Source organism: Mus caroli, unplaced genomic scaffold (assembly GCF_978045245.1).
Source record: "Mus caroli unplaced genomic scaffold, Mus_caroli_1 scaffold_1, whole genome shotgun sequence".
Lineage (NCBI taxonomy): Eukaryota > Metazoa > Chordata > Mammalia > Rodentia > Muridae > Mus > Mus caroli.
In genome coordinates this window covers 91,770,357-91,784,915 of record NW_028227256.1, presented here as the reverse complement: position 1 = coordinate 91,784,915, position 14,559 = coordinate 91,770,357, and the positions used below count along the sequence as shown (strand labels likewise).

The following is a 14,559-nucleotide window of genomic DNA, read 5'->3' as shown; positions in this document are numbered from 1 at the left end:
TTTATTATAGAAAATTTGACAGTTTTATTTTGTAATCAGAATGTTTGATTGATGAAGGACATTGTGTGACACTATTTGTTTTCAACTTATCTATTATCCCTATTATTGATAGGCGCTCCTTGTATAAAATGGATCAGAAATATCAGGTGGTTTGGTAAGCAATTATGCAACAACAGAGAAGAATATGAAGTTCATGAAATCCTAAGAGATGTGAGCCAATAAAAGTGTTATTTTAAAAGGAAGGCCAGCTGAGCAAATCATGAGGAGCAAGCTAGTAAGTAATAGTCCTCCACGGTTGTTACCCCAGTTTCTGATTCCAGGTTTTTGCTGTGATCTCTTAACCTGACTTCTTTCAATAATGGAGTAAAAACTGTAAGTTGCAATACCCCCAGCCCAGTACCATGTGGTTGTGGTGTTTTATCACAGCAATAGGAACCATAGTAAGACGGAAGTTCGTACCAGTTCATGAGGTACCTCTGTGACAGACTGGAGCATGAGTTTTGGGGAGGGTTGTAGTAGCATTTGAACTTTGGGCCTGAAACCCATTGAGTGCTCAGAACTCAGTGGGCTCTAAGGAGGAAGTATAGAAAATGAGAATGCAGACCACAGAGGCCTAGATTGCCATGTTTCAAAGGAAAGAAAAGACTCAACCAGGACTCTCTGAGTGTTATTTTGTGCTAAGAATTTGAGTGGTGGTGTCTCTGCCTCTTTGGCCTGCTCTTGGGATCTGTTTCCTCCTACTGGGTTACCCTTGTCCAGCCTTGATATAAAGGAGTTGGTGCCTAGTATTATTACATCTTCTTAGGTTGTGATATTGTTGTGCCCTGAGTTCACGAGAAATCCAGTCGAGCCCAAGAATTGTGAAGTCTGCTGCAATAGTGTCTGAGTTTGGTGTCAGCAGATGGGATGGATCCTTCGGTGGGGCAGTCTCTGGATGGTCTTTCCTTCAGTTTCTGCTCCACTCTTTGTGTCTGCATTTCCTTTTGACAGGAAGAATTGAACCGCACTCTTAGAGAAAACTGACTCTCCCTCTCTCAGTAGCTATCTATTCTCAATAGCTCCTTCACTAGGGCTCAGACATTGTGTCCACTTCCCCTATACATGCGCAGATTTGGTCTGTATTGCAGGGCTTTTAAGGATCTCACCAGAGGTTTAGAAGTTTAAGACTTCTATATAGTTTAAACATGCTCGCCTTTTGCTGGGACAGCCTCTCAGCTAGATACAAATGTAACCTTGGCTTCTCGGCCATCCTGTCTTCCCCTGTGCTTCTCCTTGCCTGCTTCATTACAGCTCATCTGTCTCACTCCTGCCTGCTTTCAGGGTCCAACTCTGCTGTAGCTGCTTGTCTCTCTCTGCCTCTTTCTGGAAGCCCTGCCCCTATACTTTCTGCCCCAGCTCTTGGCTGTCTTTTCTTTATTAAAAAAAAAAAAGCCACAATCCAGTTTGAACTAATGAGCAGCAAGACAATGTCCAATCCATCTCTTCGTTGCCTTTAAGCATTGAGGGCTGCCTGACTTTCATCTTTTGGACTGGTGATGAAGGACAAGCATTTCAGATAGAAAACTGGTGATGGGCCATAGAAATGACAATACCAAAATTCTCCCAGCACTTAGCTTTCTGCCAGTACAGCAATCAACAATTGAAAACACAGGGCCACACCGTTCCACAAGGTATGGGGAAGCCACCCCAATAAGTCTGGCTGGAACATACATACAGGTTTTTCTATGCCCTTAAAATTCTGTGCATTCATATGTGTAGTTGCTGTGCTGTGTCCAGAGACAGTTTCTTTGTCTTTAGCCTTTAGCATATATTCCTTCTGATCCCAGAAGGAATATATGCTAAAGGCTAAAGACAAATTATCCCAGAGCCTTGGAGAGAAAAGGGTGTGGATATGCATCTGTTTAGGGAGGAGCATTCTGCAGTTTTCTTTCTTTCTTTCTTTCTTCCTTTCTTTCTTTCTTTCTTTCTTTCTTTCTTTCTTTCTTTCTTTCTTTCTTTCTTTCTTTCTTTCTTTCTTTCTTTCTTTCTTTCTTTCCTTCCTTCCTTCCTTCCTTCCTTCCTTCCTTCCTTCCTTCCTTCCTTCCTTCCTTCCTTCTTTCTTTCTTTCTTTCTTTCTTTCTTTCTTTCTCTCTCTCTCTCTCTCTCTCTCTCTCTCTCTCTCTCTCTCTCTCTCTCTCTCTTTCTTTCTTTGGATTAGATATTTTCTTTGTTTACATTTCAAATGTTATCCCCTTTCTTATTTTCCCATTTGAAACCCCCCAATTCCCTCCCCTCTCCTCCTGTTCACCAACCCACCCACTCCTGCTTCCTGGTCCTGGCATTCCCCTACACTGGGGCATAGATCCTTCATAGAAACAAGGGCCTCTCCTTCCATTGATGTCCTACAAGGCCATCCTCTGCTACATATGCAGCTGGAGCCATGTGTACTCTTTGGTTGGTGGCTTAGTCTCTGGGAGCTCTGGGGATACCAGTTAGTTGATATTGTTGTTCCTTTTATGGGGCTACAAACCTCTTCAGCTCCTTGGGTCCTTTCTCTAGCTCCTCCATTGGGAACCCCATGCTGTGCCTTGGCAAGCTGTAGACCTCTATGTTAACTACCATCAGTGGAAAGACATGTTAATCTATTTATGTAAAGAAAAGTCATTAGGAGTCAGTTTAATATTATATCAATTTAGCAGAATGATAATAGTAGATTTTTTCCGCCCTAGGTCCAGTCTAGCCCTAAGTTGTTGCCCTGATAATGGTGCCAAGTATGGGTTTCATCTTATGGAGTAGAGTTTAACTTCATGCAGAAAATAGTTGATTATTCCCATGATGCTTACACCACTATTACATTGGTGAGCATGTCTTGCCAAGCTAATCATCACTGTAGTTTGTATGGTTCCCAGCCAGACATGATCAGTGATAAATTTCCACCTCTAGTGCGCTGCATAGAATCAGGTAGAACAATGAAAGCTGGGAGGTAGGGGTGAAGCTTCCAGGGCAAAATAAGGTTGATTTCTTCATGTTTTATGACTTGCACATGTAATGTGCTTAGCAATAGGGTCTTACTACCAAGTATTGGAAGGTAGTCAAGAGAATTGACAGTATCCTATAATGTTTGAGGGTCTATGGGATCTCACTAGTGAAAAACTCCAAAATAAGGAATTAATACCTGGCTTTCTATTTGTTAACCTATGGTGTCTAGTTGAGAGCTTGTCACCCTCTTCTATGGTGATTCCATTGTAAACATAATTATATTAGGAAATCCCTGGGATAGTAGGTTTTTATATGATGTTCTTAAGGTCTTCTGTGCTATGTATCCTCCATATTTATCCTCTACCCTGACTCTCCCCTCTTATTACCCTTTTTACTACTGCTTTCTGTCTCCCATCCTTTGAAAGTCTCCTAGATGGCCCTTAGTGGTCCCCTGACCTTTGTGAATATTCCAACTGAAACACACATAGCTGGAGATGCAAAGCAAGCATCCACTAAGTAAAGAAACCATGTAACATTTGTCCTTTGATGTTTGAGTTACTTCACTCAAAACGATCGTTTCAAAGTCCATCCATTCACCTGAAAATTTATAAATTCCTTTTTTTTCAAAATCTTAACAATAATGTGTCATGTGAAGATGTCATATTTATACTCAGCTTCACTTTTTAAAATCATAGCCTGTAACAGAAGTTATGAAAATACTTTTTAACTCACAAAACATAACAGAATATGTATTAAATATACATCCACACACTATATCAAGGGTTAAACAAAATTTAGAGCAGGCAGTATATCCACTAATTAGGTCTAATATGTTTCTTGGAATTAAAGTCTAATTCTGTTAATTGGTACACCTCAGTGGGACTAGAAATACAAACTTGTAATTAGGTGATAGGCGTGTTCATCAAAGCTTTATCTGCACAGACTATTTAGGGAAAGTTACTTGTTCTTACACCAGTTTCTGAATACATATATTAGGTTCTGTAGACAAATATGAACAACTAACTGTACATGGAGCGAATTAGGCCCCTAGTGTCTCATAATTATGTGTGGCATAATAGAAACTTTGTAATTTTAAGAAAATTATTTCTATATGTATAAACTTTACTATCAACTGTACTAAACAAACTCTACTAAACTGCTAAAATAAACTCTGCCAGTTACACAGGTATAATATAAGTTGTAATCATTTGGCATCAGAAATTTCTACCCTAATAGGTATGACCCTGTGGGTATGTCAACAGAAGTAGGAACACTATCAGGAATTCAATAGTTGTAAACATTTAATAAGTTGTCATAAAGTGTTTATGTAAATATTCTAAGCAGTTAAAATTATACTGTTTTTTCATTTCTTTACATATATTCTTGATCATATAAATCAGAACTTCAACAGATAGTTTGTGTATTTATTTCTGTCACAAACATGGAAAATAACCCAAGAAGCTTTCAACATTCTTAATTAGGATATTGTACTAAAAAGAAAGACTATGGACAGAAACTTCTTTACTTAATGTACAATTGTTATAAAGAAACAATGATTTCCTATCTAATATAAATGTGATATTTTATCATAATAAGCTATATTAAACACTTTTTTAAAAAAGGACTTCTGAGCTGGGAAGATGCTGTAGGATGTAATGAGGTGGTCTCCAAGCCTGAAGACCTCGGTTTGATGTCTCAGACTCATTTTGCAGGATAGACTTGATTCCTAATGTTACCCTCTCACCTCTAAGGCATCACAGAATATGTATGCCCACATATGCAATTGTATACACGTGTATATATTGACAGATTAAATAAACAAGTAAATAAATAAATAAATAAATAAATAAAATCTGATTTAAAAGAATTTTGAACATCAATATGAACTAACCAGTACCTCCAGAGCTCCTTGGGACTAAAGCACCAATCAAAGAAAACACATAGTGGGACTTGTGGCTCTAGCTGCATATGTAGCAGAGAATGGCCTAGTTGGTCATCAATGGGAGGAGAGGATCTTAGTCCTGTGAAGGCTCTATGCCCCAGTATAGGGCAATGTCAGGACCAGGAATGGGAGTGGGTAGGTTAGGGAGCAGGGGAAGGGGGAAGGGGATAGGGGATATTCAGAGGGCAAACTAGGAAAGGGGATAACATTTGAAACATAAATAAAGAAAATATCTAATGTAAAATAAAAAATATATAAAAAAAGAACTTTGAAGTAATTCTAGTTATTGAGGTCTGTCTCCACAATAAAATGTTGTTTGTATATACTGTTTTCTAGATAATAAGTTATATATAGCTTAATGCCCTTCCCTCCATACCTGTGTGTGTGTGTTGACTCAAAATACATCTTATACAAGTTACATTAAATTTTATACAAATTAATTATATGTACTATAAGGAAATTGACTTAAATTAGAACATGGGGAAAATTAAATGTGAAAATGTAAATTAGTTTCCTTGTCAAATGTACTAAGAGATAGTAACATCATTTTAAAGGGGGAATCTCATATGGCTTACCTTTAAAACTATGAGTATCAAAAGGAAATTAAGATCAGCCATTTGGACTAAAGAAATTGGGAAACATAGGGCTAAAGTCGCTTTTTCCTCCTCTTTAAGCCGTACCTGAACATCTCACACCATGGTAGTTCCCGAGACCCGTCCCAACCACTCTATTTATATTAACAATCTCAATGAGAAGATCAAGAAAGATGAGCTCAAGAAATGGGAATGGGTGGGTAGGGAAGTGGGGGTGAGGGTATGGGGGACTTTTGGGATAGCATTGGAAATGTAATTGAGGAAAATACGTAATAAAAAATATTAAAAAAAAAAAAAAAAAAAAAGAAGTCCCCGTATGCCATCTTCTCCCAGTTCGGCCAGATCCTGGATATCCTGGTGTCTCGGAGCCTGAAGATGAGGGGCCAGGCCTTCGTCATCTTCAAGGAGGTCAGCAGCACCACCAACACCCTGCATCCATGCAGGGCTCCCCTTTCTATGACAAGCCCATGCGTATCCAGTACGCAAAGATTGACTAGGACATCATTGCCAAGATGAAGGGCACCTTTGTGGAAAAAGATCGCAAATGAGAGAAGAGGAAGCCCAAGAGTCAGGAGACACCTCCTGCCTGAAAGGCTGTTCAGGGTGGGGCATCTGCCCCAGTGGTGGGTGCTGTCCAGCCTGTACTGGGCATGCCACCGATGACTCAGGCACCCTCCATCATGAACCACATGCCAGGACAGCCTCCCTACATGCCACCACCACCTGGCATCATCCCGCCACCAGGCCTTGCTCCTGGCCAGATACCCCCTGGGGCCATGCCCCCACAGCAGCTCATGCCTGGGCAGATGCCACCTGCGCAGCCTCTCTCCAAGAATCCACCCAATCACATCCTGTTCCTCACCAACCTGCCTGAGGAGACCAACAAGCTCATGTTCTCCATGCTTTTCAACCAGTTCCCAGGCTTCAAGGAGGTGCGTCTGGTCCCTAGGCGCCATGACATCGCCTTCCTGGAGTTTGACAATGAAGTGCAGACTGGGGCAGCACGAGATGCCCTGCAAGACTTTAAGATCACACAAAACAATACTATGAAGATCACTTTTGCCAAGAAGTAATGCCTTCCACTATGAAGTACCCCTGTGCCCATTTTGGGGATGCCCCTTCCCCCCTCCCTTGGCTCAGTCCCTAAAGGTTAGTCCCCCTTGGGGGCCTTCTCAGAGCTGTGTGTGAGTATGTGGTTGCCACACAGCACCGTACCCAGAGTCTGTCCCCAGACATTGCACCTGGCGCTGTTAGGTTGCAATTAAAGTGAGTTTTTGAGGTTTAGTTTTTCACCAAAATAAATAAATAGGAAATTAAATATGAATGTATTGTATTTATACTACATAGACAAGCTATTGCTTTAGGCCCAGTTATCTGTTCACAGCTGCTGTCTAGGTAGCAAATAACTATTTACAATTTGAAGATTGGTCTTGCTTTATGTTGGAAATTTGGACTAATAATAATACTTTGCTTAGTGCTCTGTGGTTCATAAAAAACAATGTTTGGAAACATACAGATAAAATAGGTAGATGAACTTGGACTGCAGTTAGGGTTGGAAGGTCACCTTTGAAAAAGACAATCAGTTCCAATTAAGACTCAAAGCTCTGTGCACTTCAATGAACTGTGTGGAAGGACACAGTGTCTTATTAAAAGATTAGTTTATATTATGGGCTGACAAGAATGGCTTGTAAAGTATGATTCATTCAATGTAACACCACATTAAAGATAATTTCTTCCCTGTCTGGTCTGCAATAATGAAAATAACCAAGAAACTATGTGCGGGACCTAACAGAGCCATAAACATAGACAAGTGGCTCACGTATGGCACCCTGTCTTTCTCATGCATAGCAAATGTGATTGCTTCCCTTCCCTGGGAACAGCAAAGGCCTTTTAATATCAACACTGTGCTTTTATTTCTAGGATGAGCAATATATTAAAACAAATAAACAAAGAAGCACAATAAAAGGATAAACTACTAAGTAATCTGTATTTTACCTGTTGATCTGTTTAGGACAGGAATAATACCATTGTGTCAAGGTACTGACTCATAGCCAAATATTTTTAAAATAGTGAGAGGCTTAGAAAAGTATTACAATAATCTAGGAATAATGTGAATAGTCTATGATTCTTGCTGTAAGTTAAAATATGATATAGGCAGATATATAATAGTATTTTACTCTAATTTATAATTATAATTTATAATTATGCCTTAGTTAGAATTTTTGTTGCTGTAAAAAGACACTATGACCAACACAACTCTTATAAAGGAAACATTTAGTTGGGACTGGCTTCCAGTTTCAGAGGTTCAGACCATTATCATCCTGGTGAAAGCATGGCAGTGTGCAGGCAGACATGGTCCTGGAAGAGCTGAGAGGTCTACATATTGATCTGAAGGCAGCCAGGACACTCTTCCACAGTCACACGGAGAAGGCTCTCTTCCACACTTGGTAGAGTTTGAGCACTAGAAAGCCTCAAAGCCTGCCTCTATGGTGAAATGCTTCCTCCAACAGGGCTACACCTATTCCAACAAGACCACACCTCCTAATAGTGCCACTTCCCATGGCTCAAGCATATTTAAACCACCTCAGTAGCTTATATTAGACTTCACACTAGAAAATTTATAGCACTCATGCCTAATATAAAATGTTTCCACAAGGCAATGTGTGTGTTTGTATACACTTATATACATATACATTTGTGTATATATATACATATATATATATCAATATATGCATATATATGAATATATAAGAATGATAACAAATTAAGTACTCATTATAGGTATTGTAAAGCATAAATATACCATAATTTCCAGGTTAATAATGAAATAAAATGGAGAATACTATTTTAAAGTGTTACCATTAAACAAAATATACTTTAAGTGAGACAGAGAAAACTGTCTATTTTTTTTACAACTCTATCCTAAATGCCTGATATCTACATACATTTGGCCATTTCTTTTTATGCAAAACGCAATATTCTGTTACTATACTCTCATTGTATCAATGAAAAAATATCCTAGTTATTTTGCAGACCCCACTATAGATGAAATGTTAGATAATTTTAGGTGTGACTGTTACTCAGTTAAGAGTCATGTAGACAGCTATCCATTACTTCTATCCAAGTATTCAGGGTAAGTCTTATGTCTCAACCAGTGGACTGAATAGGATCTGATCCCATGCAGTGTGAGAGAGAGAACAGCAACTGTGTAGATGAGGGCATACACAGAACAAAACGGAGGGACAACAGGAAGTTGTTTTCTCTTCTCTAAAGCTATATTGCTCATCTACTCCTGCTCTTGGACACCAAAACTTAAATATTTCTGTCTCCGTGTTCTGAGACTATACTAGCAGCTTCTCTGGTCCTCAGGGTTTTGCTCTTAGTCATATATTATCATGTTATCTTGTTCTTCACATTTAGACTTGAAGTCAGCAAATGACTGACTAAGGTGATCCACAGAAATTAATGTCTATAATGGTAGTGCTCAGCCTGCAAAACTGAGTTACTCAAGTCTATTTTCTTTCTTTATATTCTCTGTCTCTCTCTCTCTCTCTGTCTCTCTCTCTCTCTCTCTCTCTCTCTCACACACACACACACACACTTCCCATTTGTTATTTCTCTGAAAAACTGTTTCTTGAATACACTATTTCTATTATACACTATTCATGATCATTTTAATAATTATTTTTATATAGTCTTCCTTTATAGGTTCTGATTTTATAAAAGTGGTGTTTTCAACAATTTCCTGTTTGTAAGCAGCTATTGATTATAAGGACTGATACTTCTCATGAGAATAAAACATGCTATCATGTCAAATGCACATTAGAAAAAAATTAATCAGCAGCATAAAAAATAATTAGGAAAACAAGTTTGTCCTGAGTTCTTTATAAGGGGGCAATATTGCTTGTGTGTTTATGGTCATAAGCAAGGCTGACCTATCTTCATGAATTGTGTAGAGAGTGCACTCTGTTATAAATTGTTGCTTGTGTCTTGTTGGGGAATGTGCTTCTTGTCAGCTATTCTTTGGAAGACCTGAAGAATTTAAGGTCAGCCTGGCTACTTAATGGAACCTTGTGTGCAAAACCAAAACCAACCAACCACCCAAACAAATAAAAAAATTGTAGATACAATGAGTGGGAGGAGTACTTGCCTAGCTAGCACAAGACTCTGATTTTACTGCCCTTTGTCATAAATATAGTATATTATTATTATTATGAATAGTCTCCTGTGAATAATAAAATAGTTGTCTCTGAAGGCTGATTGACTGATTAGAACTTAACTAATGTAGAAATGTTTAAATGGTGCAGGTCTTCAAAGTCTACTTGACGTTTATCTTGGGCTAGTTTTAGTTCCCTAAAAGCCATTCCTTACATAGTTCTATATCATACTTAGCATAATATGACTAACAGATATTATCTGTTATAATCCATTGCAGTGTCTTAACAGAGCCCTGGGTTCTACCAATAAAAACACTAAGAATTCTGTCAAGTTGTATATAAGATCTCTAGCAGAGTTTTTCTTACTTTGTTATAGCATGTCTATCCAATGCCCCCACCAAAGGTTTTAAAATGTTCTGATCTATGACTTTTGTGTCCTATTACTATAAAAACTTTGTGAATCTGCCTCTAACTTTGGAACATGGAAATTGGGATAACTTAAATCTGTAATTCCAGTCCATTGTCAGTCATGTGTGGCTCTATAATAAACTCTTTCATATCCCTATTGATACGGGAAGGGTATTTTTAGGTCAACACAACCTACTTAGCAGTAGCAAACTACATTGATCTTGCTATTGTGACTCAGTGTGGTATTTTGAAAAAAAAAACAAAAAACAAAAACAAAAACCAAAAACAAACAAAGCCCAACATTGGTTCAAAACTTTGACTGCTTGGTCCCCAGTTAGTGGAATTGTTTAGGAAAGGTTAGGAAGTGTGTCATTGTTGAAGTTGGTGTGGCTTTGATAGGAAAGATTCGTCACTTGGGGGTGCTCTGAAGTTTCTAAAGCCCAAGCTAAACACAGTCTCTCCCTCTCCCTCTCCCTCTCCCTCTCCCTCTCCCTCTCCCTCTCCCTCTCCCTCTCCCTCTCCCTCTCCCTCTCCCTCTCCCTCTCCCTCTCCCTCTCCCTCTCCCTCTCCCTCTCCCTCTCCCTCTCCCTCTCCCTCTCCCTCTCCCTCTCCCTCTCCCTCTCCCTCTCCCTCTCCCTCTCCCTCTCCCTCTCCCTCTCCCTCTCCCTCTCCCTCTCCCTCTCCCTCTCCCTCCCCCTCCCCCTCTCCCTCCCCCTCCCCCTCCCCCTCCCCCTCCCCCTCCCCCTCCCCCTCCCCCTCCCTCTCTATCTCTATAATTCACAGATAAAATGTGATCTCTAGGCTACTGATGCAGCACCGTGCCTGCCTGCATCTAAGTTCCTGGCATAATGATAGTGATCGTGGACTAACCTGAAACTGTAATCAAGGACCCTGGTTAAATGCTTCCTCCTCTCGGTTGTCGTAGTCATACACTAGAAGAGTGACTAAGACACGTAGGAAGTGGATTATCATTTCCTCACCACCCTTCCCATTATCCCTATCCTCTCCTAACCAATGCTCCATCCTCACTGTGTCACACTTGCCTCCCTGTTCCAATCTTTCTTCACTTAACACAGGGTCTTCCCTCCCATCTATTTTGTTACAAGTTGGAGGCTTCCCTTCCTTTTGTTGTTGTGCTTCGTTCTGGTTTTGTATTGACTGGGTTGTAAATTATATAACCAAGTATCGCCTGGGACTCCCTATAAAGCTCAGATTGGTCTCAAACACATAACCTATTGCCTTCTCTTCTCAGGAGAAGGGATTGCAGATATTAATTACCACTATTGGCTTGATGCTATCCATTATATGAGCAAGTAGTATTTCACGGTTTCCATGCGGCACTTTCTATCCATTCACACTTTTGATGTGTCTAATTCTTGGTTACTTTTAACAATTCAGAAAACTACTAGTGATGACAGACTTCCTTTCCTTTGATAATTGATTTCATATTTTATGGATTAACCAACAAATTAAATTAATATGATTAAATAAAACTATATTTTTATTGTTTGTATTTTTCTTTTGTGTTTGAAACAGAATCTCACCCTGTAGCTTGTGTTAGCCTGAATTCATTGCTATCCTTTGCTTCAGTCCTCTGAGTTTTGTGGTTATAGGCATGAACCACTAGGCCCAACTTAAACTGGTTTTCATGACAGTGGTACTGATTGACATCTAACCTAGAGATTGTGAATGCTATTTTTACATAAATTATTAGCGGAAATCATTATTTATTGATTATCTGGCAAAAAACATTCAAGATGGAATGAAGCCACATTATGTGGTTTGTTTCAGTTTAGGTTTTCTGGAGGGAAGACATCTTCTTTGCAGAGGGATTTGGGAATCATCAAAAGAATTTTTCTCTACTCTGATTCAGTACTACACATAGCCCCTCCCTATTTTCCTTATCTCTACTCCAAAGTTGATAGTACTGCCTGACGCTATTGTTCAGAACTCTTCCACAGTCACTCCACTTCTGTGTCTCTGTTGATTCTCTTTACCTACATATACTGTTGTGGTTAGCTCTTTCCGTTTTGACATTCTTCATTAACCACATCATCTGACACTCCTTAGTCTTTTAGCTCAGTCGAAGTTCTGTCAAGTGGGACAATTCTTCAGACAAGTTAAAGTATATAGAATGTCCAACAGTTGTATGTATATGAATACGCTTGCATCAGCACACAGCTCCTGTGTTTCAAGGGTTTAAGCAGAGATGAACTGAGCTCTGTGTAGAAATGTAATCTAGGTTTTCTACAGTACTTGAATTGTGATCTGAAAGACAAAATGGCAATACACTCATTCCTTAGTTCTAGATTGTTATCACACACTAGGGACTGTGTGACAGACAGTCACAGATTTTTATTTGGTAACAAATAAAAATTTTTATTATACTTTTAATTTTAATTTTTTTAGATAGAAGTTGTTTGTTTCCTCAGGATCATGTTAGTGAATACCGCTATTCCCAGGAACATGGCCATAGAACCAGTAAAGGAGCTCTTACAACATGCAAATCTGATGCTTCAAAGCAAATATTGAAATTATCACTAAAGACAGCAGGAACTGTTACAGATAGTTAAATCACAATGTTGGTGAAGCGTTTTCTTTTCTATTCAGCCCATGACCTGTGCATTAAGTATTTCCCATGAGTTATCTCATTTTATCTTGAGGTATCTTGAAATTATTCAGAGTGTGAGCTGTGCCTTCTTCACTACCTGTTTTATATTTGATGACAATCAAATCTACAAAGACATAAAAGACAACCAGTGTAGGATGCATATCTCTCTTCTATGTTTACCAAGATTCCTTGATATTTATATGAGTGTATTAAAAATATGTGCACTCTATTTTGTAAATTCTTAATTTTTATCACAGATATAAATACATAGTGTGGGTGTATATGTCTGGGTGTATATATGTATAGTGTGTATGCATATGACAAAACATAGATATGGAGTTTAGAAGATAACTGTGTGGGTAGTCTGCCTTTTGTTACCTTATGGGTTCTGAGGATGCAACTTAGACCATTAAGTGTGAAGTCAAATGTATTACGCTACCAAACCAGCCTATTACATTGTGAACTCTTAAAAGTAAATGTAAAAAGTCTTAAGAACTCATAAATGTGGAGGATTAGATAGAAATCCACACACTCATGTGCTTAATAACAAATCTACTTTTTTCTTCATTTCAATCTACATTCTCATAGGATTTTAAATTCTGAAAGTTTGTATTTAAGTTTTGATTGAGCAAGATAAACTCAAAAACAGAACAGACCCAACAAGTTTAATTAGAGTAAATTATTGAAAAGTCTGTTTCTCAATTTAAAAGCTAGAAAAATCATAACTTGAAAAAATATAATGTTTTCATTGGATCTTTGGGAATTTCATAAAGTATATTTTGACTGCTTCATTCCCCTTTGCCAAGTCCTTCCCCACCTCCCTCTCCCTCTCCTACCCCCTCTCCCTTACCCAACCCTCTCAAAATGACAAAGATGTAAGACATAGAACGTAGTGTGTTGGCTACCTGCACCCGAGCATGGAACCTGTCCTGTAGTGTGATTAGTATTCCCAGTCTTCATTCATTTAAAGACCAGTGACTTTCCCAGACTGTAGCATTTACCAGTACCTACTTGGCTAGAGGTAGAACATCATGTGTACTGTCTCTGTTCCACGCTGAGATTTTTGTCTGTCTCGTGTATGGTGTTAAAATCTCTGTAAATCCATAAGTGCATCTGGCCCCTTGTGTCTGAGAAACACTGTTTCCTCATTTACCACCTCTGGCTCTTAGAACATTTCTGTCTCTCTTGCCTATAGATCTATATGTCTCATGAGGAGGGGTGTTATATAAACATCCCATTTAGGGCAGAACATTCCAAAGTCTCTTGTTTTCTATATACTGATCAATTATGGAGTTTTATGTTAACTAATCCCCATTGTAAGAAAAGGGTGTTTTGTTTTGTTTTGTTTTGGTTTTATTTATTTATTTTTTTTTTGTTTTTTTTTTTTCTGACAAGAGTTGAGTAAAGCCCTAATCTATGGATGTAGAATGTGTTTAGGAGCACATTGTACTGTCATGTTAATTTGCCAGAATAATACTAGTAGATTTTATCTTTTGGTTCATGACCAAACTTGTCTTGGGCTCTTTGCATCTTTGAGAGTATCACTAATGGATTTCATCTTGTGGAGCAGGACCTACAGGAAAATGTGACTGGATACTCCCATACTCTTCATGCTACTGTTGCTACGACTGCACCAGTGGGCAATACATTGCAGGCAGGTTGCTATTGTAACTTGCAGGATTCAGAGCAGGATAATATTGATTACCTTTCATTGCCGGTGAATGTACAGTGCCTTTCAGCACCATGAATCCTATATACTACCTTTAAAATTTTGATTTAGTAAGAGACATAAAATATTCATAAGCAGGAAGAGAGAAACTAGTAGATAACTCTCCCAAAAGTAAAATAAATGAAACAATGCGATAAAATTCCAGAGAAGGAGAGATTCGT

The 14,559-nt window shown here is 38.7% G+C and overlaps 1 pseudogene; it reads left to right on the top strand.

The window, feature by feature from the left end:
• The first annotated feature begins 5,596 nt into the window (after positions 1 to 5,596).
• Positions 5,597 to 6,566, top strand: LOC110303602 (U1 small nuclear ribonucleoprotein A-like; annotated as a pseudogene).
• The last annotated feature ends 7,993 nt before the right edge of the window (positions 6,567 to 14,559 follow it).